At 41.3% G+C, this 26,402-nt stretch overlaps 1 protein-coding gene across 1 annotated transcript in view; it reads right to left on the bottom strand.

Annotated features, from left to right (window-relative positions):
- The window catches only part of LOC124777211 (ketoacyl reductase HetN-like), a 346,039-nt gene extending 322,407 nt beyond the window's left edge, over positions 1–23,632 (bottom strand). Inside the window, exon 1 of the mRNA XM_047252530.1 lies at positions 23,565–23,632. The gene's annotated coding sequence lies outside the window, so the exon portion shown is untranslated. The remainder of the gene's footprint in view (positions 1–23,564) is intronic.
- Positions 23,633–26,402: the final 2,770 nt, after the last annotated feature.

Here is a 26,402-nt window from a genome sequence, read left to right on the forward strand (position 1 = left end):
TTTTCATTGAGTCTGCCGTCAACAGTGATGTTTACCTGGACATATTACAAGAGTTTGCTGTGCCATAATTGGAACACCTGCAACCTGATATCATATTGCAGCAGGATGGGGCACCACCCCACATGTTCCTAAATGCCCGTCAATTTCTAGATGAAAAGGTTCTGGGTGGGTGGATGGGGCTAGATGGTCCAGTCCGATGGCCGCCACGATCAACTGACCTCACACCACTAATCTTCATCTTGTAGTGTTTTTTAAAAGATCTGGTGTACCGAACCAAGGTTATAGTCCTACAGGACCTAAAGGCACGCATTCGCAATGCTTTTGAATATGCCACAGTGGACATCTTGAACAGAGAGTGACGATTTCTTTTCATCCTCTTTGTCTTTTGCCTTTAACTCGCAGCTACACAGGTTGGTATGGTTATTATCGGAAGCGGTGTGCTAACACAGTGGGTAAATTTATGAATCCTTTTGTATTTTATAATAGCGTGCCACACGCATCATTCCAAAAATCAAATGTTCAAATGTGTGTGAAATCTTATGGGACTTAACTGCTAAGGTCATCAGTCCCTAAGCTTACACACTACTAAACCAAAATTATCCTAAGGACAAACACACACACCCATGCCCGAGGGAGGACTCGAACCTCCGCCGGGACCAGCCGCCATCACTCCAAGTTGTCTCGACTCTCGACCTTTTATCTTCTTCATATCTACGTACCGTGTGCAATGGCAACGTAAGTGAGCCTGTCTAACGATATACTTCCAGCTCTCGGTGTTGTTTACGGGAAGTGCGCGTGACAGAAGATAGAAATTCGTCTAGGTCAGGGCTTGGCGAACTGTGTTCCGCGGAATACAGATGTTCTGCATGAATTGAATAAGAGCTCCACGGAAAATTATTAATAACATGGCGTTTTTTCCGAAGTTTTGGCAATACCAATTTTTTAAAATTTTGTTATGATTTCTGTGTTATTAGCTGCGATTTAAAATTTAATTAATTGCTGAACAAAATCCATTAGTCTCATTTTCAAAAATTATTAACCTTTAAAATAAACAAGGTGTTCCAACAAAGTACCAAGGTTCTCAAAGCGTTCCATCAAAGAAAAATTTGGGAAACCGTCGTCTAGATGAATGAGACTCTCTTCAAAACAACCAAAGGACGGAAAATACGCTGTTAGAGCTTTTCATGCAATTTTTTTCTGACAGGAGCACCACTTTAACATGCAGTCGTTTCTGCTCGTGCGAGATCATAGGGCCGTTTGAGGTGAACCTAGCAGGACGCACAGCCGTGGACCTCAGAACCATTTGGATCCAGCGCCAATTGTGCATAACGCTGAGGCTATTACAGAGGATGAACACTTGCAACGTTTTTGTTTCGTGAACTGTTAAAGTTACCGAAACGAGGTTTTCGGCATATGAGAGAGAGGCAAGTAATTTCGTTGCTTGTTTAACCTACTTAACACTCTTATAAACTGAGGTACTAGAGCAAGTATTGTTATTAAAATAAAACGATACACTTTTTTCAACGCCTTTAACAATCGCTTAAGCTTGTTGACTTTAGCTTTGAAATTTTTCACAGAAGTGTCTAAGAAATGAGCTATAACTGAAAGGCATGTGTTGCTCTTTGTATGCAGCAAAGCGAGATGGTTACGCTGGTAATAGTAAGAGTAACCCCTTTGATCTTCATATAACAAAGACATAGCGTTATCTACCACTGTCGTAAAAGAAACTATAACTTTTAGCATATCAGAAAGAGTTAGTACGCTATCATGGTTAAGTGAACATCTTTCGTGGAAACCAGTAAATATTGCAAAGGCTTGATACAATAACAGATCCCGCAACGAGACACTCACCTGGCAGTGTTTACACCGCAACAGACGATTTCGGCATTTCAAATGTTCAAAAAAATGGCTCTGAGCAGTATGCGACTTAACTTCTGAGGTCATCAGTCGCCTAGAACTTAGGTTAGTTAGGTTTAATTAGTTCTAAGGACATCACATACATCCATGCCCGAGGCAGGATTCGAACCTGCGACCGTAGCGGTCGCTCGGTTCCAGACTGCAGCGCCTAGAACCGCACGGCCACTCCGGCCGGCTTCAAATGTTCAAATGTATGTGAATTCCTAAGGGACCAAACTGCTTAGGTTATCGATCCCTAGACTTACACACTACTTAAACTAACTTATGCTAAGAACAACACACACACCCATGCCCGAGGGAGGACTTGAACCTCCAGCGGGAGGGTTCGGCATTTCGGCCGACTTGCATTTCAATGTTATTTCATTTCTCGATTATTTTTTTCGGAGTATTTTGAAGAGCTTCCGAGCGTCATCGAAAACTTACATCGTTCCATTTTTTTTAATGGAGTTTTTTGAAGAGCTTCCTAGCGTCGTCGAAAGCTTACATCGTTCCATTTGTTTTAAAGTGGTAGCTTCAATATCTCGGTTAATATGAGAATTAATTGTATTAACATACAATAAATTTCGCGCTGCTCTGAGTGATATCACATGTCGAAAACCTCGTATCCCTATCTTGAATGTTTTACGAAATAAAAGGGGTCCAAGTTTTTGATGATTCGTCCTGTATCCACACCTGGTGTCTCAGACGTTTAGTATCAATATGATACAAAACGGTAGAGGGCTCTAAGCTAAGTTCTTTGATATAATAAATAATGGTGGGCAATGGATGCTAAGACTTTTATTGACATATTAATGTTACACACCATAGCAACAACTTGAGCTACTAGCAACTGTCCGAAGAGCAAATAACCCATTGACATAACTAAGCTCCGGTTTCAAAATTATTTAGTCCAACCTCTCGCATACGGTACCTCTGGTTATGATGAGAGTGTAATTTTCAACTTCATCAATACTTTCCGACTTGTATCAGTTGAAATGCGCGTTTCGTGGGAGAGTGACAGTTTGCTTATTGATGGATGTTCTCCCACACGAGCCACTTCCACCTCCTGAAATTCTATTGTGAGGACACTACTGTGCCAGCAAACTGGGCCAGCTCTGTCGCTTCAACGACCCACTCGGACAAAATGGCACCGAAAGACTTCACCTCCGAGAGACACCACTGACAACCAGAACCCCTCCCCCCTGCTGGCGCTAATATTCAACTACCGTCTTGAAACAAGCACCATCCCATCGGCGTGGAACTGCAAAAAGACTGTTATGATCCCTAAAACAAATAAACCAAAGACAGACCCAAAATCCCCCCGATCTACATCACTAAGAGGCGTAACAAGAAAGAAATTCGAAAGCATACAGCCAGACAAACAAAATTCCGGCAACCAGCGTCGACTACGACCAACCAACCAGCCTGGCCTCAGAAAACATAATTCGACAAATACTCCATAGTACGACAAACATCTGACATTACTAACGTAATCAACACAGGACACTGCCCGCTTGCTTTATTTCTATACATGGAATGAAAGTTTGGGAAAATATGACGTAACGGACTATTCTACGAACTAATAGACATCGGACTAGCCCCCTCCCCCCCCCCCCCTCCCCAAAACCGCACGACTAATTAGAATCCGACTAGTTAAAAGACAATGTGCAGTCTATGTCGATGAGGCAGTATTCCAACTCACTCCCTCTTCCTTCACAACCCTCTAATCAGGAGTCGTGCAGGGAAGTAATCTCACCCCTTCTCTGTTCACTGCACGTCATGGACGTCCCTGAAACCACCTCACACATTGAAAATGTATAACTTGACGCTGACGGCATTGCCTAGTGATGCACAGGGCCACACCTCACACGAGACATACGGAAAGAGACCTAAACAGATCCCAAGCAGGGATGGAAAAGAGGAGAAGTAAATCAAACCCTGACAAAACACAGGTAATCATATTTCGACAATGAAGCAAATCACAAAAGCAAAACCCGACTGACATTAGAATCTTCCTTTGCAGCACAACATTGTGCCTAGCAGACGGAATATATTTGTGGGTGCACCTCTACAAATATTTAAACTACAACACCCACGTTAGGTAGACAATAGAGAAAAACAGAAAAAGGCAAAATCTGATCAGACGAGTCCAGGGATAATTCCACGGATGCAGCGACAACACAGCAATACAAACATATAAAACATTTTCCCGCCCCATAATGGAGTGTGCTACAGCCCCCTTTGTGGGAATGAAAAAAAAAAACACCCATTGCCAAACTATACAAGACAGTGTGACGACTTGTCAGAAGTATTCTAAAGCTACACTACTGAACACACAACAACAAAGTGTATGAAATAATAGACAAAAAGCCAAGCCATGCAAGACTCGCTTAATTCAGGGCCAGTTAACGGCAAACACATAGTAATACACAGATCAGGCTTGACAACTCATAACAACGCTACTTCGACATGCCTCAAAGACCACATTTAAGTACATGTACCCGCCAAGAATCATCGGACAGAACACAGAAACAGTGTTTGCATACGTTATGAACGAACTCGACCACAAATTCAAAATGCAAACAATGGTAAACATAACCCCAGCCCCTTCATACTTTCTGAAATTTACTCCTCACAAAGAATAGTACAACGCAAACAGGCATAAGGAAATACACATAAATGTATTCATACATATAAAATAGAACTAAGGACGCAACCTGTAACAAGAAAATGTACCAAACATACTAACAAAAAACTATCCAAGAATTGTCAGATAGATTCAAAATAACGATGTAACCCAAAATTGGAGATAAGTGAAAAGTGTAAACCAGTATGATAAAAACCAGAAAACTGTAATCGGCAGTAGCTAGAAATAAGCTTGTTTTAAGTTCAAATAAGAAATATGGTCAACATTTTAATAGAAAGTCTTTTCTGAAGGTATTTATCTGGAGTGTAGCCTTGTATAAAAGCGAAACGTGGACGTTAAACAGCAGAAGAGAACAGAAGCTTTTGAAATATGGTGCTATAGAAGAATGCTGAAGATTACGTGAGTAAATCATACAACCAATGAGGAGGTACAGAATGCAGTAGGGCAGAAAACAAAGTTGTGGCATAACTTCACTAAAATAAGAGATCGGTTGAAAGGATACAGTCTGAGATATCCATGGTCACCAATGTAGTACTGGAAAGAAGAAAATTTGTAGAGGGAGACTAAGAGATGAGTACAGCAAGCAGGTTGTGGGTTGTAATAGTTATTTCGGAGTTGAAGAGGCTTCCGCAGAATATAGTAGCCTGGAGAGCTGCGTCGAGCCAGTCTTCAGGCTGAAGACCACAACAACAACGACAACGTCAAAACAAAAATAAATAAAATGAAAATTCAAATGCCCCGTTTCTCTTCAAGACTGGAAATAAATGAATCCCATCCGCAGTAATCGATTTCTTGCAGTTTGTACGACACCTGTTGCGAGATTCACTCCGCAGACGTGCTCTACTTTCCTGGGACTACATTCTACTGCACCACAAGTAAAAATGTTTGTCCTCAAATTCTTGTAATGCGTACTTCTAGGACCACCATTCGTGAACTGCATATAGCATTTATCCAGGCCAGGATCTAGGAGGTGTGGAGGTGGGGGCAGGAAGGGCAGACCGGGGCCACCAAATTCATATTATTGAAGAAAAAAAACCTTGTTTCACAAAGCGCCTAGCATCCAGCGCACGATTGTCTATCGATTATTCACATGATATTGAAACGCATCCCAGTTGGTTTTTGAACACATTCTAAGTTGATTTTTGACTGCATGTATAGTGTACGTGATATCTGTGCTAGGGGAATCCTCGTCGCATCTAGAATTAGAAGTACTTCCCCGCAGACCAAAGGGTACGGGGCTATATGAGCTGAGCCTAATAAACCCGAACGAGTGAACGCCAATCCCTGTTTATGTGGTTGATAGGGTGTGCGAATGATGAGTATTATTTTAATAACTAGCGAAACCCATAGATTCAGACTACCCGAGTGGAGAGAAGCGACGAACAGGAAACACAGGTAAGAAAGATTACATATTATCTCCTCGGTGTATGCAAGAAAATGAAATTTTGACAGAAAATTTTTGCCAAAACGCTAACTACTAAGAGCTAGTTGTACAGCCCCCGGTTAGCAGCCGCAGACGTTCTATTCTCGGAATAGCGTGGAAAACACCTTGTGCGAACACTTAATAACGCCTAACCGGAGAATAAACGCGCGATAACCGAACCTGTGATTAGGGAAGTTAACCGGAGAATAAAGTTTGACAGTGGCAGGAATAGGTACAGAAATAACGATGACAAGGTTGTTTGTTAGAAAGAGGAAAGAGAAGAAACGGGATATCTTACATATTATATGGAAGGATACGACGATTCCATAATTATATAAAAATTTCATACCACTACTTTTCGATCCTATGCTTGAGAAACTGGAGCGTATGAATTAAATATGAAATTATATCTTAGTATAAAACTTTTTGCTTGTAGTAGCCTTGCACGCATTTGACACTGGTACGTCGCGAATTATATATATTCTGTCGTGTTTTAGGCATAAAATGATCATTTTTGCCAAATCAGTCTCACTTATTTGGCATGTGTTAAAATTGCTGCAATATTAGAAAGACCTACTTTGTTTTATCTAGCAGACAGTGACAAAATAGACGTAATGAAATCGAGAAACCACACCAGTCTTGGGTACAATTCGTATTAACAGCGTTTTCAGTATTAGACAACGAAATTTTGATTTTTCATGTAGCAAAACATTTGACAGAACGCTAGTGTCCCGACTTCACGCAGGGACATTATATCAACTGCAAAAAATATTATTCCACTCTATCTTCCATTGGGAAAAATCCATTTGTCAACAGTACAGCAGAGTTAGAACAACTTTTTCTCTTTTAGTGAAAATCTTAGTGCCACAATTGATGACTTAGTGAGCTAGCGTCTTTTATGTGCCAGAAAATGCCCCTGCAACTCCTCAGGTTATCCCAGAGGACGGCTAATGCTTCAGAGCAACAGAATCATCTCTCAGTTACCACTGTTCCCATAAAAATGTGAACTATTTGTGCTTACTTAAGCACTTTTACATACAAAAATGGAAAAAAAGAAAGGTGATACTTCCTCATATACGGAATATAGATGTGTTTCTCGATTATTAGTATCATCCACATAAAGACATCCACATTTATCATAAATTCAAAAAATTGGCGTTCAGCTAACACGGATCTTTAGTTACTGAATATAACATATAGAGGGAGTGACTGGCAAGCAATGTTTTTAAATTTCTCTTGAAATGTCGCACAAATTCTGGACGTCGGAGGTAAAATTTCGTAAGTGCAAAAATGACCATTTTGAGGTTTGTATTGCATGTGGCTCGTTTAAGTCGTTCCTTCTTAGTGGTAAATTATCGTATGTGTGTGGTTCACAGAAAATAAATTCAGCAACGTGATTATTTCGTATATGGAAGCAGAACCCAGCGGTAGTCAATGGAAAGTGATCATAACAAAGACAAAGTGCTCATAGGGACTACCGGGAAAGGAAATAAAAGACCCGGCTGTTCATAATTGTGTATTTGACTTACTTTACAGACAGCAAAGTCCGAGCCTCAGCAGCTTCTTGGTGCTCTCCTGTAAAGTTAATGAAGTGTCACTTAACTGTAGTTTGCCTCTGAAGTCCAGAATTGTCACATGTAATTCCTTTCTGTAAGGTGTAACACTGTTCCACCAATTAATCAGCAACTATTGAGGCTAAAATACTTTGCCTCTGGTGATTTCTTTCTTTTCATTCGAGACTTCATTGATACTGATAGCTAGACAGCTAGCAGGATTAGTAACTGTTTGACAATGTGCAACGTGCACAAGAGACAGTTTTTTTTTAATTACTTCATTTCTCTGTTGTAATTAAGAGAAAATAAAATAAACAAATGCGTATGTATTAATTTATTTTTGCTGAAATCATTTGTTTTAATTTCTCTTTATAAATCTTATTTTGAAGACAATGTCATTTTTTTACCTGATACAGTTCTTCCTCCATTCTGTGGTTCTCATCATGTTATTTTTGAAGCAGCCCAATTGCAACTCTGCTAGTTCTCACACATCTGAGAACAGGTACGTTTATTCTAAAAATAAAATTTACTGATTTAAGGAGAGGATTGTACAACAATAGGAAGAATACAGTGACAGTGTTATATCTCCAATTACTTCCCCCTCCTTCCCACACTACATGCAGCAGCTAGAGATGATTGCACAGGCCAAAATTATGTATGTAATTGTTACTGTTCCTCAAACTACGAGGTGCGGCTAGAAAAAAACCGGACTGATGCTGGAAAAAACATTTATTTACAATTATTTACAATTTCATGTTATCTCCTTCAATGTACTCTCCTCCTCGGTCTCTACACCGCTCCATACGAATTTTCCACTGTTCATAGCAATGCTGCAGATCATTTTCGGTAAGTCCATACATTACTTCCGTCGCTTTTTCTTTTACTGCTTCAACAGTCTCAAATCTAGTTCCTTTCAAAGCTGACTTGACTTTAGGGAAAAGAAAAAAGTCACAGGGGGCCAAATCAGGTGAGTAGGGTGGATGATCTAAGATGGGAATGTTGTGTTTTGCCAAAAACGTCTTCACTGACAACGCACTGTGAGCTGAGGCATTGTCTTGGTGAAGGATCCATGACTTTTTTCTCCACAAATCGTTCCGTTTTCTCCGTACTCGCTCACGTAGGGTAGCCAGGACGCTAATGTAGTAATGCTGATTCACTGTTTGTCCCTCTGGTACCCAATCAATGTGCACAATCCCTTTGATGTAAAAAAAAACAATTATCATTGGTTCGAATTTCGATTTTGACATTCGTGCTTTTTTTTTGTCGTGGAGAACCAGGAGTTTTCCAATGCATCGATTGGCGTTTAGTTTCGGGATCGTAAGTAAAAAACCACGATTCATCGCAAGTAATAACATTTTGTAAGAAGGTGGGATCACTTTCAATGTTTTCCAGGATGTCAGAACAAATCATTCTTCGGCGTTCCTTCTGTTCAATTGTGAGACACTTTGGAACCATTTTTGAACACACTTTGTTCATGTTGAAACTTTCATGAAGAATCTGCCTAACACTTTCCTTGTCAACTCCTGTTAACTCAGACACTGCTCTGATTGTTAAACGGCGATCTTGTCGAACAAGTTTACCGATTTTTTCAATGTTTGCATCAGTTTTTGCTGACAATGGTTTGCCAGTGCGAGTGTCATCACTGGTGTCTTCGCGGCCATCTTTAAATCGTTTAAACCACTCAAACACTTGTGTTCGCGATAAACAATCATCGCCGGACACTTGTTGTAACATTACAAACGTTTCACTTGCAGATTTTCCTAGTTTGAAACAAAATTTGATGTTAACACGCTGTTCTTTCTGTACACTCAACATTTTCCGACGCACAGACAAAACGTTAACTACTTAAAACAGACGCTACGGGCAGACTGAGTGCAGGAGGCAGATGAAACTCGAGCAGTAGGCGGAGCGAGAGTCACGTGACAGGCCACGCGACTTTCAGCCTTATTGCATTAGTTTTATTGTTTCACCAGTACTAGTCCGGTTTTTTTCTAGCCACACCTCGTATAACAACAGCATCCAGTTTGGGTATGTGCATGGGTGCACTTCTACCCCAGCAATATAAAAATAATTATGATTGTTCATTGAAACTATCGGTAACTCTCTATATCTGCAACTGATATAATGATTAATAACCATTGGTTTTATATAGGAGCTGTAAAAGTGGATGCACAAATCAATAGTGACCAATAATTGAGCAAATGTAGTCTCTGTAGAACACCAATAACTTCTGCAATGAATGAATAATTCTAACCATAAGACACAAATACAACAGCAAGCTACCCAATGACTAAAAGACTTAGAATTGTCAGTCAGTTCAATCCCTATGATACCTGTATTCTCATAGTCTCATTAAACTCTGAAGAGGATGACTTTTTTCATGTAGGAGATTGCACTTCAAAGCTTCTAATATGTTATGTGTCCATTTACAATTCGTCATTTACCATACAGCTACGTTTGATGGAATACTACTTACTTAGAAATGCTGCATCTGAATCGATTGTACTGTGTTAACTTTATCAAATTGTGTACTTTTGTGTACACACCTTAGAACTTACATTTCACCTATGGACCCCTGTCAATCTGTATAGTTATTCTGGGCATAATACTTACGTGTTGCTTTCTTTAAAGGATTGTAGGCCTATCTGTAGCAGCTCTATAAGTCTACTGAACCAGTTTGTAAGCTAAAACCATTGCATATATTTGCCCAGCCTTTGTTCAGAAATTTAGAACAATCTCTCACTCATAAATCAACAGAGACCTGATTTTTTACTAATTCAAGACAGATTGTTGTCGTTTACGTACATATACCATATAAGCTTAGTTAAAAGCAATATTTTCATTTCATGAGGCTGTATCAGTTTTCATATTTTCCACTATGCTCTGGAGCTTGTTTGCAATATCAATGAGCCTCAAACTACCTTCAGCGGAACAGCTTTGCATCCTGGAACGTTTATCGCTCATGTTGCCTCGATTAAAGTGACATTGTGATTGACAGATGGCAGTGATGCAAGCACCAAAAAAGAAACAAGTAACGGATGCACACGAATTAACTCTGAATCATTCTCACCAAATCAAATGGTTCAAATGGCTCTGAGCACTATGGAACTTAACTTCTGAGGTCATCAGTCCCCTAGAACTTAGAACTACTTAAACCTAACTAACCTAAGGACATCACACACATCCATGCCCGAGGTAGGATTCGAACCTGCGACCGTAGCGGTCGCGCGGTTCCAGACTGTAGCGCCTAGAACCATTCGACCACTTCGACCGGCATTCTCACTTAATCTTCAGTGTCACTCGAACTGATGTCAGAGTTTAATGAAATGATAAGATCTTCAGTATCATTTTCTACTACACATTCATTCTTCCATGCTTTCATTATTACTTTTTTCATGTGTCTTGCAACATTGTACCAATATGATGACGAATTTCGTTTCAGCATCCGTTGTCAGTTTTTCCACTTCCACTAAAGTACATTTTTTTGTTGTCCCTTATCACATAACCTTTTACCTGAGCCCATATGAGTGACAGTGGTATGGAGGTAATGTGAGGACCATATGGCAATACTTTTTGGCAGTTCATCTACAATATATGGAGGTAAAGGTGGTTTATTCTGAGCTACAAGATCCAACAATTTTTCTTCGTTGTAACCTGTCGATAATGTCTTGCTTCTTGGAAGCAACTGTAGGCGCCTTATCAAGGATAGCCAAATGATATGATGCGTTGTCAATAACTATTACTGAGGACTCCCTCAAGTTTTTCACGAGCGGCTCCTTAGACCACCGCTGAAATGTGGCTCCGTTCATTTCTTCGTGGTAATAGGCGTTTTTCTATCTAAATAACAAAATACAGTTTTCTATAAATCCTTCAGATGTACCTGCATGGGGAAGAATAAGTCTGCTACCTTTTCCAATTGGTCCTGGCATGGTGCCCGACACTGAATCATCTTTCCAGCCAGCTTGCATTTACCCATGTTTCATCTAGCCAAACAATGTTATCAAAATTTTCCGTTGATATTGCACTCAAAAATCTACATCGCCATGCTACAATGTCACCTCTCTGCGTTATGACCTTTATTCCGTTAATTTTTTTTTTTATTTGAAGCCCAAGCCAAGCACCACATTTCGCAGTCATGATTTTCTGCTTCTGAAAAGCTCCGCTTCTTCTAAGAAAGCCTTCAGTTTATCAAGGGTCAGACGTTCCTTTCTCGAATCCTCCCTTTTCCTTTGGTCCCTATGGGGTCATAGGGCATCCAGGAGAACTAGTCATCCGTCTCTGTCTTTGTCCATTTGTCTCAATTCTGCCCAGGTCTTGCCAACTGTTTTTGCTTCCTCTTACTCTGTCCTCTTCCATGTGCCCCTAGGCCTTCCTCTCTTCCTTGTTCCCTGGGGATTCCATTCCAATGCATTTTTCTCTATGGCTCCATCTGATTTTCTCAAGGTGTGCCCCAGCCAACCCCACTTTCTCTCTCATGTCTGGTCTTCTACAGGTATCTGGTTTGTTATTCGCCAGAGCTCCTCATTAGTAACTGTAAATATGAAGACGAATTGTATCTCCCTGAAAATCGTCGATATTCGTCACAGGCTTTCGGGTTGCCCCTTCTGTTGCCTGTTCTGTCAGTGACATTAGTGGAAGGTAGCAAGAGTCCACACCATCGTCTTTCTCTCGTTCCAAGTATTCCTTGACATTGTTGCAATATTCACAAGCCTGCCTTTTCAGTCCAGTGCACTGACCGCGGATAGACTTCTCTCGCACAGCACGCTTCCGTGGACGCCCTCTCCCATTTCTTGCTTCTGAGATTGAAACGATATGAACGGAAAGAAATAATCACACGAATGTCACACAACTCATGTGACAGCACCGCACAGTGGACCTGCTATACGACCACTGTTGGTTTCGTGCGTAGAGCCCAGTTCGTAGCCACAAGGGGCTTTTTTTTTCTTTTTTCTTCTCTCCACATGCTTCAGGGTTTCGAAAGCGAACACATTTCGGCAGTTGAAGTTTTAAAGAGGATTTCCGTGTCCTTCCCTTGGACATGCGTAGATAAGTGTTGTAAAACCAGCAGGTATGCGTGGCCTTGCTGGCGAACCCGTCGACGCAGTGGGATGTCATGAGTGACGTAACCGAAATTACGCAGCGTGCTCTACTGTTGTTCTCAACATAACTGGACGGACACCACGCTATTCCAGGGATAATAAAATGACGTCGTACAATGTGCGCCGTAAGTTATACCGTGGTTAGGCTATTCCATCGATTGCTATCCCTGGATTTATCACACGATTGCATAACTGGCCCTAAATAGGCGTGCTTGATGTCAAACACATATATTACACATACAAACTCACAAACATGATCATGTTTTTGTATGAAAGAACGATACGTCAACGTTAAAATATGTTTATTTATATTTTTAGGCAATAAAGAGCAAATGATGAGCGCACCAAGAAAGAAGCTTTTTGGGGCTCAAAACAGATAAAATTGAAGAAATAAATAAATCGGCTTCTCTAAGATGACAAGATAGCTTCACGAAGCAGGCGCATCATTATGCTCCACTGATACTTGTGATAATATTTCGAAGCATTCTTGAAATTTTAACATTCAAGATAGTTCGACTCAACAGTCGAAGGTTCAGGTCTCAGATGATGGTAAACAGTCTTCACCATCGGTATTATCTCGGAAGGTATACCACGGTGAGCTTGCATCTGCTGACTTATTGCAAACGGGTAGCAAATAAAAAATTATAGATCTAATGGACCCAGGTGCAGGACGGACCACGAAAAAATTACAGGTCAACAAAGGTCATTTATGAGCAAACAAGCTGTATTACTAAATGGTAAGCATCCAGATAACATAGAGTTCAGGTTCACTGAACGCAGCGGTATGTACTTGACATACCACATGTGGTTCGAAACAATAGCAAATCAGGAAAATATTAAGATCCCGGCTTGTTTATTCGAAAACAAAATTCGCAATTTACTGTATTGCCTGCAAGCTATAGGGCAGCTCTTCTATATCAGCCTTGTGTAGGGAGCTTTCATTAATTGGAAAATGCTTCAGAAAGATTATCTGTGCTTGAACCATCAAAAACACTTTACGAATGTTTTATCAAATGGAAAACCCGTCTGCAGAAAATGAAATCGTGTCAGGGCATCAGCCATGAGACTGAGAGAAAGAAAAATGGAGACGTATCCCGCACGTAGTAATGGACGCTGTCATGTAGTTTGCCACAAATCGTCTTGGTTAGAAGTTCGAATGAAACACCGAGTGATCTCACTGAAAATTTTCCGCAACCTAGTCAAGGACATTTTCTTAATTTGATAATTCTGCTCGCCAAATACAGTGCTACTCTCAAGTGCCAGTTAGATCACGAAAGAAAGGGTCAAGTATCCTATTTGTCAAAGACAATACAAAATGAAATCTTCAATATAATGGCAAACAAAGTTCGAAATACCATTATGAACGACATCAAGGAGACCAGTTATTTCACCATCATATTTCACTGCACTCCAGATGTATCTCACAGAACAAATGATTCAAGTGATACGTTATATAAAAATAACGGAAACTGTACGTGAGAAGGAAAGCTTTATTGATTTTATAGAAGTTGACGCAAAGACTGGAGAATATATCACACAGCGAATGCTAGAAACACTAGAAGCTGATGGTTTGAATGTGCAAAACTGTCTTGGACAATCTTACGATAGCGGATCTAATATGGCCGGCATATATAATGAAGTCCAATCCAAAATTATGGAACTGCGTTCATTCTGCATCATCATATCCAGAAGCAGTTAGCCTATTTGGGATTGTCCAGAAACTTTACTGCTTTTTTGTTGAATCCACCACGCAGTGGAAAATAATGCAGAAGTGTACAAAAACCAGCTTACAAGGAAGTAGTCAAGCAAGATGATCTGCTAAACATCTAGCTGTTACAGCTCTTTTAAATAATTTACCGGAAGTTAGCAAAGCTCTGGAAGAAATTGAAGAACGTCTCTTGCCGCAAAATCTAAGTATGAAACTGGTCATCTACTACATGAGGTGATGAATTTTAAATTTATCCTCCTCACCTTAACAATTTGGGCTGGTATTCTTCAAGAGATTAATAAAGTGAACGTTGAAATACAGAAAGGAGACACAATCATTTCGCGCTCTGTGAGGCTAATGCAAGGCCTTGAAAGAAATGGGAGAGAAACCAATAGAAAATGGATCGAAGAAGCTATACCTGTTTCTTACCTTTACTGCTATTTTATTTCCTACTGTTGGGTCCATTGCTTTTCCTTGTGCACATTAATGACCTCTCGTCTGTTACATTTCCAGACGCTAAGTTTGATTTTTTTGCAGATGACACAAACATTGCAGTAAGTAGCAAGTCAAGTGCAGATTTACAAATAACTGCTAATAAAATTTTCACTGGCATTAATAAATAGTTTAAAGCTAATTCACTGTCACTGTCATTAAATTTTGAGAAGACCCACTGTATGCAGTTCAGTACCTCTTCGATCTGTATGTCTTCATATGTTACACACATGCTGGAAGGTCCAGCATGTGTGTAACATACACACATGCTGGAAGGTCCAGCATGTGTGTAACATATGAAGACATACAGATCGAAGAGGTTGACAGTGTTAAATTTCTGGACTTATAACTCGATAATAAATTCAGTTGGGAATGGTATACCACAGAATTGCTGAAGCGCCTAAACAAGTCTGTATTTGCAGTGACAATGATGTCAGATGTAGGAGATATAAATAAAAAAAATTGCATAATTCGCTTACTTTCATTCTATTAAGTCATACGGGATCATTCTGGGGTAACTCATCAAACCGAGAAAAAGTTTTTAGCGTGCAAAAGCGTATTAAATGAATCATTGGTGATGTAAATTCAAGAACAGTATTTAGAAACCTGTGCAAGGAACTGTGTATTCTAACCATTGCGCCTCAATAAATTTATTCCTTTATGAAATTTGTTGCAAGTAACGTATTTCTATTTCCAACCAATAGCTCAGTATATAGTATCAATACTAGGAATAAGAACATTCTACATAAAGACCTAAAATCACTTACCTTGGTCCAAAAGTGACCAGGAACACACATTTTCAATAAATTGCCAGCAACCATTAAAAACTTGGTTTCAGATAAAGCACAGTTTAAACAGAGTTTGGTCGGCCGGAGAGACCGAGCGGTTCTAGGCGCTACAGTCTGGAACCGCGCGACCGCTACGGTCGCAGGTTCGAATCCTGCCTCGGGCATGGATGTGTGTGATGTCCTTAGGTTAGTTAGGTTTAAGTAGTTCTAAGTTCTAGGGGACTGATGACCTCAGAAGTTAAGTCTCATAATGCTCAGAGCCAAACAGAATTTGAAAGACTTTTTGATAGGCAACTCCTTCTGCTCTATAGATGAATATCTTAACAGGAACTGTTAGACCAGCTTAAGTAAAAATGTCTGTTAAATTTGACTTTTGACAACACTTGGTCACAACAATCAAGATTAGGTATACTATGCATGATAAATGTATTAAAAGTGCATAACAATGTTTTATTCTGACAGCATATTAATTCTGTATATAGCAGCAGTTCCAGATTACTGTAATGCAGTCACTTATTTTGACAACCTCCTAACAAATGACCGGGGTAGTAAGTACTATATTCAAATGTTTTATATTTTTTATGTTCCACACCCACGAGAATCACTTAATTTTTGGTCTGTGGAACTAAAACTGAATCTAACCTTATCAAGTCTAATCTAATCTATGTTTAATTTTACGTCGCTTAAAAGAGAAAGTTATTCGCTAACAAGCAATGAAGAGTGCAAATTTTCTGAAGTTTTTATTCTCCCAGTCACAAATAATCCCACCCAGTATTAATATTGAGTTTTGCTTTTAATTGAGATAGGATGTCAAACCGAGCGACTGGAAGCAGTAGGGGCGCCATAGGACATTATAATTTCCACTGTCCTGAACATAGGTTGGATGACTGTTATTACAAAACATACGCGTTTGAACTCAAGAGGGCGAAATACAGTGACGGGCGACAGAAGAATGCTGTGTGAAGAGGCGTCGCACTGCACCTTGGCACACTTTTGACAAAATAACATGTCTTACATTTCCTCGAACATATATGTTTTATATATCAAACTCTTCAGAAAGTTTGCGCTACAAAATGCACATATTTTAGAAAAATCGATTTTCTTTTTCTAATTTTTGACTCTTGAGAGGGGAGGGGGGGGGGGGGCGGAGGCGCCACTATCAAGTTTTTGCTCCGGTTCGGAAATATCATAGATTCGGTGGTCTCCTCCTTGCACGCACTGTATTGTGTTTGAGGTATTGTGTGTCGATACAACAGGCCGTTGATTGTTAAGGAACATAAGCAGTTCACAAACATGGGTTCAAATGGCTCTGAGCACTATGGGACTTAACATCTATGGTCATCAGTCCTCTAGAACTTAGAACTACTTAAACCTAACTAACCTAAGGACAGCACACAACACCCAGTCATCACGAGGCAGAGAAAATCCCTGACCCCGCCGGGAATCGAACCCGGGCGTGGGAAGCGAGAACGCTACCGCACAACCACGAGCTGCGGACACAAACATGGGACCAAGGTACATTGCTCACTCCAGACCTTGTATCGAAATACATCAAGTTCTTGGCTTACGATCCTGTACCATATGCACTATGTCCGCAGGTCGTGGTCTAGTGGCTAACGTTACTACTCTGGATCACGGGGTCCCGGGTTCAATTCCCAGCCGTGTCGGGGATTTTCACCGCCCGCGGCTGGGTGTTTGTGTTGTCTTCACCATTTCATCATCATTCGGGAAAGGGGCGAAACTGGACATGAAAAGATTGGCAGTTTGTAGGGGCGCTGATAACCACGCAGTTGAGTGCCCCACAAATATAGCCCCACGTATAGCATTTATTAGGACGGGAATAGATCAGAACTTAGTTTTTTGTATATATATGTACGAAGATTGAGTTAAAGGTACATACATATATCCATTCCATTAATATTAACGGTCATCTTGAAGGCATTTATGGTCTTGAGGTGATTTTTAGAAAAGCTCGCTAATTTTTTCTGTGTTTTGTTAAACAATAAGTACATTTTCATGATTCCGCCCTAAATGAAACACAATTTCTTGTTATTTCACTCTTTGCCTACACGTGCTTCGGTTATGTCACACCGTCATCTGTAAGTTTTCTTTTGTTCTACTGCCAATTAATAAGTAGATGTTGGGTATTAGTACAGGGTGTTCCAGAATGATCTTTACAACGTTCGTCACGTACATTTCAAAAATGGGGATAGGTGGATAGGTGCGGTTTGAAGCATAATGTTCACCCGTACCTAAATTTTTCTTTTTTTTGTTTTTGCAAGTTGGGTATTGATAATTTTCACACATAACTGAAGTACAAAGTTGTAAAGTTACTTTTGGAACATTCGAACAGCAATTGTAGTCATCACATTCGCAAAAAGTTTTGCAGCTAAAACATATATTATAACAGAACATTTTTTGTTCATATTTCTCTTTGTCTTCGGCACTATGGCAAATATTAGGCTACAGTTCGTTTTCTGCAACTAATAACGGTTTATTTACAACGTAAAACTTTTAGCGGAGCGACACATTGAACTGTACTTTAGCCCAACTGCAGGGCTTGGATTTCGCTCCATAAAAAGAGTTAGACAGACCGAAACATGAACAACAAAATGTGTTGAGATAAGCGTGAATGTTTTTGTTGGAACACTCTGTAAATGTGATGACTATGTTTGAAACTTTTATGTACCGTACTCTCATTTAATATTAACATATTGTTTTGCAGTAGAATGAAGGGACATCCACAGATGATGTAACACCACTGAAACAAGTACAGTAACGCTCTTTTCACAATTCCCGCAAACGTGACGTCATTTTGACGTCACACACAATATCGACGGACCTCGCAGTGTCGACGACCGCATGATCGGCTATCGACTTTCGTTAGCACTCGGGCCTGTCACATTTCATGCGCGCGTACCGAAGATCTACAAAAGCACATCATTCTTGGAATGATTTATTATAATTATTGGTATAATAACATGTCACGTAATGATTTATTGATGGTTAATGCCTTCATATAAAAGTGCTGTCTTAGGAGTAAGTTATTATCGTCAATAATTTACAATGAAACACACTCGCTTTGAAATTTGCAGTATGCAGTTTCAATGTAACGGAGCATTGAAAATGTATCACAAAGACATCACCATTATCATTAAACGTCACATAATAAAGCTTCAACGGTACAAGCCCACGAGACTGAATATGATAGCCAAGACTGGAGTTTAGCGTAATGAATAGCGTCGTGGTTTCTGGCGTCGAAACTTGTTGGCTCGCATCCCAGCAGGATCCTAAGAGGACAGTTTAAATTGCTGCGATTGAAACGACCGAGCGGTCTAGGGTCCTGTAGTCATAGACTGTGCGGCTGGTCCCGGCGGAAATTCGAGTCCTCCCTCAGGCATGGGTGTGTGTGTTTATCCTTAGGCTAATTTAGGTTAAGTAGTGTGTAAGATAACATTCCATCAGAATTTCTAAAATCATTGGGGGAAGTGGCAACAAAACGACTATTCACGCTGGTGTGTAGAATATATGAGTTTGGCGATATACCATCTGACTTTCGGAAAAGCATCATCCACACAATTCCGAAGACGGCAAGAGCTGACAAGTGCGAGAATTATCGCACAATCAGCTTAACAGCTCATGCATCGAAGCTGCTTACAAGAATAATATACAGAAGAATGGAAAAGAAAATTGAGAATGCGCTAGGTGACGATCAGTTTGGCTTTAGGAAAAGTAAAGGGACGAGAGAGGCAATTCTGACATTACGGCTAATAATGGAAGCAAGGCTAAAGAAAAATCAAGACACTTTCATAGGATTTGTCGACCTGGAAAAAGCGTTCGACAATATAAAATGGTGCAAGCTGTTCGAGATTCTGAAAAAAGTAGGGGTAAGCTATAGGGAGAGACGGGTCATATACAATATGTACAACAACCAAGAGGGAATAATAAGAGTGGACGATCAAGAACGAAGTGCTTGTATTAAGAAGGGTGTAAGACAAGGCTGTAGCCTTTCGTCCCTACTCTTCAATCTGTACATCGAGGAAGCAATGATGGAAATAAAAGAAAGGTTCAAGAGTGGAATTAAAATACAAGGTGAAAGGATATCAATGATACGATTCGCTGATGACATTGCTATCCTGAGTGAAAGTGAAGAAGAATTAAATGATCTGCTGAACGGAATGAACAGTCTAATGAGTACACAGTATGGTTTGATAGTAAATCGGAGAAAGACGAAGGTAATGAGAAGTAGTAGAAATGAGAACAGCGAGAAACTTAACATCAGGATTGATGGTCACGAAGTCAATGAAGTTAAGGAATTCTGCTATCTAGGCAGTAAAATAACCAATGACGGACGGAGCAAGGAGGACATCAAAAGCAGACTCGCTATGGCAAAAAAGGCATTTCTGGCCAAGAGAAGTCTACTAATATGAAATACCGGCCTTAATTTGAGGAAGAAATTTCTGAGGATGTACGTCTGGAGTACAGCATTGTATGGTAGTGAAACATGGACTGTGGGAAAACCGGAACAGAAGAGAATCGAAGCATTTGAGATGTGGTGCTATAGACGAATGTTGAAAATTAGGTGGACTGATAAGGTAAGGAATGAGGAGGTTCTACGCAGAATCGGAGAGGAAAGGAATATGTGGAAAACACTGATAAGGAGAAGGGACAGGATGATAGGACATCTGCTAAGACATGGGGGAATGACTTCCATGGTATTAGAGGGAGCTGTAGAGGGCAAAAACTGTAGAGGAAGACAGAGATTGGAATACGTCAAGCAAATAATTGAGGACGTAGGTTGCAAGTGCTGCACATTTTTTGATTGAAACGAGCAACAGTAAAATTCATATTGTTTCTTCTCACAAATATTTGGCTCTTTATTTCCGAATATATGCTGCTTTTCGAGTGTGTCATTGGATAGGGGCCTAAGAGGACAGTTTAAATTGCTGTGAGTGAAACGAGCAGCATTAACATTCATATACTTCCTTGTCACAAATATCTTGCTGTTTATTTACGAATTCGTGGTGTTTTCCGAGGGTGTGGTTACGCAGAAACCTAAGAGTACAGCTTTAGTTGCTGCGACTGAAACGAGCAGCAATAAAATTCATATTCTGCATTTTCACTAATATTTTGCTCTTTATTTCCGATTTTGTGACGATTTCAGAGTGTGTGGTTAGGCCGGAACCTAAGGGTACAGCTTTAAATGCTGCGACTAAGACGAGCTGCAATAAAATTTGTTTCCTTTTTCTTCTCACAAATATTTCTCTCTTTATTTCTGAAATTGTAGCGACTACCGAGTGTGTGGTTAGCAGGAAGCTAAGAGGACAGCTTAAATTGCTGCGAGTGAATCGAGGAGTAGTAATATTCAGTCTCCCTTGTCACAACGCCGGTAGCCGATCGTAAGGTCGTCAATATTGCGCGTGCGTCAAAATGACGTCAAGTTTGCGGGAATTGTAGGGAAACGAGCTTTACCCAAACAAGTATGGGTAAAGAGAAGAAAAAAACAAGAAGTAGTATTTTATGTTATTTTGTCAGATAATGACGTTATTAAAATTCGATCGCTGTTATGTTTCGCAGAACGTTGACAGCGTACAACAGCGACCAGACAGTTTGGTTTTGGTTTGATTTATTGGGAAAGCACCGTTCTCGGTTTCGAATTTGTATATTAATAGTCAGATGACTTGTAGGTTTTTTTCATCAACGACATGGACGTTGTTATAAGTTGAGGTGCCCTAGGATAAAAAAAAAATTGACAGTTTCATAACTGTGTCAATGATTGTTACTTCACAAACTATCGCATAACAAAACAACTTACGTGGAATACCCGCCCGAACTTTTGTTAGCAAAGTGTTTTTCAAACGAATAGTACTCATGTTGTTCTTCATGTTGTCATATATACTTATTATAGTGGTTCAGGGCAACAATGTAAGTCATCTAGACGTGTCACACGGCATCAGAAGATTTACTCGTTCGAGCAAGACGATGAAAATAAAATGTTGTAGGCTGACATTTTACGTAAATTGCATTCTAAAATGAGTTTGTCGCGCAGCCCGCATTATCAAAGTTATCAAAAGAAAAATTTGTAAACGAATATCCATTTGTTTTTATAAAGCCGTCTGTCGATGAAGGTGTCAATTCGCAACCGTGGATGTTTCAGCCGAAAACCAAACTGTAGCTGGTTGTTGTCGTACTCTATCAGCAAGTTGTGCTTTGCTCAAGGCGAAATCGTGACACTATATTTATTGCTGCGATACACCTGCTGAGAAGATGCAGTATATTTGCAAATGAATTACGTTTAGAATGATAATGAGATACGTCACACTTGCTCCATGGAACACGACAACTGGTTTATTGGTTAAAGACTTGTTTGTAATATGAACGTGGAAGAGAAGAAGTGAAAAGTTTTGAAGTTTCTCATAATGAGAAATGAGAAGAAGGGCTCTGCATGTACTTTAACGAAACTTTTTTAGTCAAGATCGCGTTCAAAACTGTTTTTTATTGGGCAGTTTTTACAGGTAAGGCTGTCGCCTTCAGATAGCCTAGTAGATAATGACGGAAGTTCCATGCGGCTTTTCCCGGATGATGATGTAGTATGCAGAGAAGTTGCAGCATTAGAATCTTGCAACGAAATGCAGGAAGATCTGCAGCAGATAGGCACTTGGTGCAGGAGTGGCAACTGACCCTTAACATAGACAATTGTAATGTATTGCGAATACATAGAAAGAAGGATCCTTTATTGTATGATTATATGATAGCGGAACAAACACTGGTAGCAGTTACTCTGTAAAATATCTGGGAGTATGCATACGGAACGATTTGAAGTGGAATGATCATATAAAATGAATTGTTGGTAAGGCGGGTGCCAGGTTGAGATTCATTGGGAGAGTCCTTAGAAAAATGTAGTCCATCAACAAAGGAGGTGGCTTACAAAGCACTCGTTCGGCCTGTACTTGAGTATTGCTCATCAGTGTGGGATCCGTACCAGGTCGGGTTGACAGAGGAGATAGAGAAGATCCAAAGAAGAGCGGCGCGTTTCGTCACAGGGTTATTTGGTATGTGTGATAGCGTTACGGAGATGTTTAACAAACTCAAGTGGCAGACCCTGCAAGAGAGGCGCTCTGCATCGCGGTGTAGCTTGCTGTCCAGGTTTCGAGAGGGTGCGTTTCTGGATGAGGTATCGAATATATTGCTTCACACTACTTATACCTCCCGAGGAGATCACGAATATAAAATTAGAGAGATTCGAGCGCGCACGGAGGCTTTCCGGCAGTCGTTCTTCCGGCGAACCATACGCGAGTGGAACAGACAAGGGAGGTAATGAGAGTGGCACATAAAGTGCCCTCCGCCACATATCGTTGGGTGGCTTGCGGAGTATAAATGTAGATGCACATCTTTAAAAAAATTTTGGTTGTACGACATATTCCGATATGCGTTCAGTAGTCGTGTCATGTTAACATTTTAGTGGAGAGTATATTGCACATTTCACACAGCTATGTCAAAAATGAAATTACATACACGTTTGTCATATGTAAAAATATGCACAGTTAAGATGCACCTTGAAGAACTTGGCATTTCTACATATGTAGCACTACTTTGATGCTTGTCAGTTGTTGAAATCCACAATGTTTAGCGAAAGTCCGCACTTCTGCCAATATTAACATTTATATGACGAGTGAAGCACATTTTGGGACCTTTTCACTCTAAATACATAGTAGTTAAAAAAACCTGTTTCTAATTTTTTTTGGCAAATCTGTGTGGAATGTGCAATATACTGTGCACAAAAATGCTAACATGGCATGAGTAATGATCGCACAACGGTAAATGACGTACAGCGAAAATAATTTTTAATGATATGAAGTCAATAAAGACAAGTTTTGAACGCTTTCCCTGGCTGTAAAAAATTTACTTGAAGTGGAAAGTAAGTAAAGCCTGAGCTCAGGTTTCGCGGCGGAACTCACGGTGGTCGGCAGAGGTGTATGACGCAGCCAGGCGGTGCGGATTCCGGCTCTCCAGCTCCAGCGCGGCCCGCGGCGGCAGCGGCACTGGAGGCAGGGCTCGGCGCTGGGCCGGCGGTGGCGGCGCCACGGCGCGCAGCTGGAACTCCAGCCACGGTCACGGCCGGCTGCTTCCCCGCCACGCCGCGCCGCCTCACCGTCGTCGCCAACTTGGCCTCGGCAGCCAGCCAGTGGTCATGTGGGTGTGAATAGCGCTTGCGTGAATGTATGTATGTATTTATGTGTGTGTGTGTGTGTGTGTGTGTGTGCGTGTCGTCTAATTCAGAGGAAGGCCTTCTGGCCGAAAGCTTACTTGTTAGCAGTCCTTTTGTTGCGCCTGTCGGCGACTTAACATCTCCACTATATGTTGAGCAGCAATCTATCCTTTTCATAATACTGTCACTCACTCGTGAAGTGTTTACTCTGTGCTACTCGTAGGGTCACAGTCCATGCTCGTAATAAGTTCTTGTGTCTACTTGTAACGTTGCCACTGACATCTGTGCCTCACTAGGCACCCAAAAGACGTGGTCGGATATCATCATAAATTCGTACGCATACATACACTACTGGCCGTTAAAATTGCTACACCACGAAGATGACGTGCTACAGACGTCAAATTTAACCGACAGGAAGAAGATGCTGTGACATGCAAATGATTAGCTTTTCAGAGCATTTACACAAGGCTGGCGCCGGTGGCAACATTTACAACGCGCTGACAGAAGGAGAGTTTCTAACCGATTTCTCATACACAAACAGCAGTTGATCGGCGTTGCCTGCTGAAACGTAGTTGTGATGCCTCGAGCGAGGAGGAGAAATGCGTACCATCACGTTTCCGACTTTGATAAAGGTCGGATTGCAGCCTATCGCGATTGCGGTTTATCGTATCGCGACATTGCTGCTCGCGCTGGTCGAGATCCAGTGACTGTTAGCAGAATATGGAATTGGTGGTTTCAGGAGGGTAATACGGAACGCCGTGCTGGATCCCAACGGCCTCGTATCACTAGCAGACGAGATGACAGGCGCCTTATCCACATGGCTGTAACGGATCGTGCAGCCACGTCTCGATCCCTGAATCAACAGATGGGGGCGTTTGCAAGACAACAACCATCTGCCCGAACAGTTCGACGACGTTTGCAGCAGCATGTACTATCAGCTCGGAGACCATGGCTGCGGTTACCCTTGACGCTGCATCACAGACAGGAGCGCCTGCGATGGTGTATTCAACGACGAACCTGGGTGCACGAATGGCAAAACGTCCTTTTTTCGGATGAATCCAGGTTCTGTTTACAGCATCAGATGGTCGCATCCGTGTTTGGCGACTTCGCGGTGAAAGCAAATTGGAAGCGTGTATTCGTCATCACCGTACTGGTGTATCACTTGGCGAGATGTTAAGGGGTGCCATTGATTACACGTCTCGGTCACCCCTTGTTCGCATTGACGGCACTTTGAACAGTGGACGTTACATTTCAGATGTGTTACGACCCGTGGGTCTACCCTTCATTCGATCCATGCGAAACCCTACATTTCAGCAGGATAACACAGGGCCTGATGTTGCAGGTCCTGTACGGGCCTTTCTGGATACAGAAAATGTTCGACTGCTGCCCTGGCCAGAACATTCTCCAGATCTCTCACCAACTGAAAACGTCTGGTCAATGGTGGCCGAGCAACTGGCTCGTCACAATACTCCAGTCACTACTCTTGATGAACTGTGGTATCGTGTTGAAGCTGCATGGGCAGCTGTACCTGTATACGCCATCCAAGCTCTGTTTGACTCAATGCCCAAGCGTATCAAGGCCGTTATTACGGCCAGAGGTGGTTGTTCTGGGTACTGATTTCTCAGGATCTATGCACCCAAATTCCGTGCAAATGTAATCACATGTCAGGTCTAGTATAATATATTTGTCCAATGACTACCGGTTTATCATCTGCATTTCTTCTTGGTGTAGCAATTTTAATGACCAGTAGTGTAGCATTAGAGAGTGTGTAGACACTTAGAATCGCTATTCTCTGTGACAGGTAGAAAGGCCACCAGAGTGTGTTAGTGTTGTTCGCGTTTAGTGTTGTTACCAGGCCAAACACGGTATACGAGGGCGCGAACAGCGCCAAATGTTGAGCGATCACTTTGAAGGACAAGGAGATGCTGTGTACTCTTCTGAGACAGCGTTATCAGTACTGGACAGATTTTGGAAAGGGGCCTCATTGTGGGTCTCCTTTTGGCAACTGGTCGAGTTGTGCAGTATCCAAATTTTTGGGGCATTCGTTTGTCACACTGGCCCAGTGCTGGACTGCACAGGCATTGGGACAGGCACATTCGTCGCCAGGGTTCCTGTCGACTACACATGACCACCAAAAGAGAGGATCGTTGTATTGTCCACCACTTCACATCTGTGCCTGCCATCCGAGAACAAGTAATGGAATCGCTGCAATAATCTGTGCCATCCTGCACCTTTGATCATAGACTAGCACCAGCTGGACTATGGAATCGCCATCCCATGTGTAGGCTGCCGTTAACCCCAAAACACCATTGGCTGCACTTGCCATGACCGGGAAGTTCGGACTGTTCATGAATGGCGTCACATTGTGGTCAGTGATGAATTGAGGTTCTGATCTACTGCAGATGACTATCGCCAACGAGTGTAGACAGCCTGTCAAGAGCTCCTGTACTTCCAATGTTTCGGATGTGTACAGAAGTGTTATTCCTGGACTAATTGTGAGTGACGAGCCATTGGGTATGGTTCAAATGGCTGTGAGCACTATGGGACTTAACATCTGAGCTCATCAGTCCCCTAGAACTTAGAACTA

The sequence above is a fragment of the Schistocerca piceifrons genome, chromosome 1 (genome assembly GCF_021461385.2).
Source record: "Schistocerca piceifrons isolate TAMUIC-IGC-003096 chromosome 1, iqSchPice1.1, whole genome shotgun sequence".
In the NCBI taxonomy this organism is placed as follows: Eukaryota; Metazoa; Arthropoda; class Insecta; order Orthoptera; family Acrididae; genus Schistocerca; species Schistocerca piceifrons.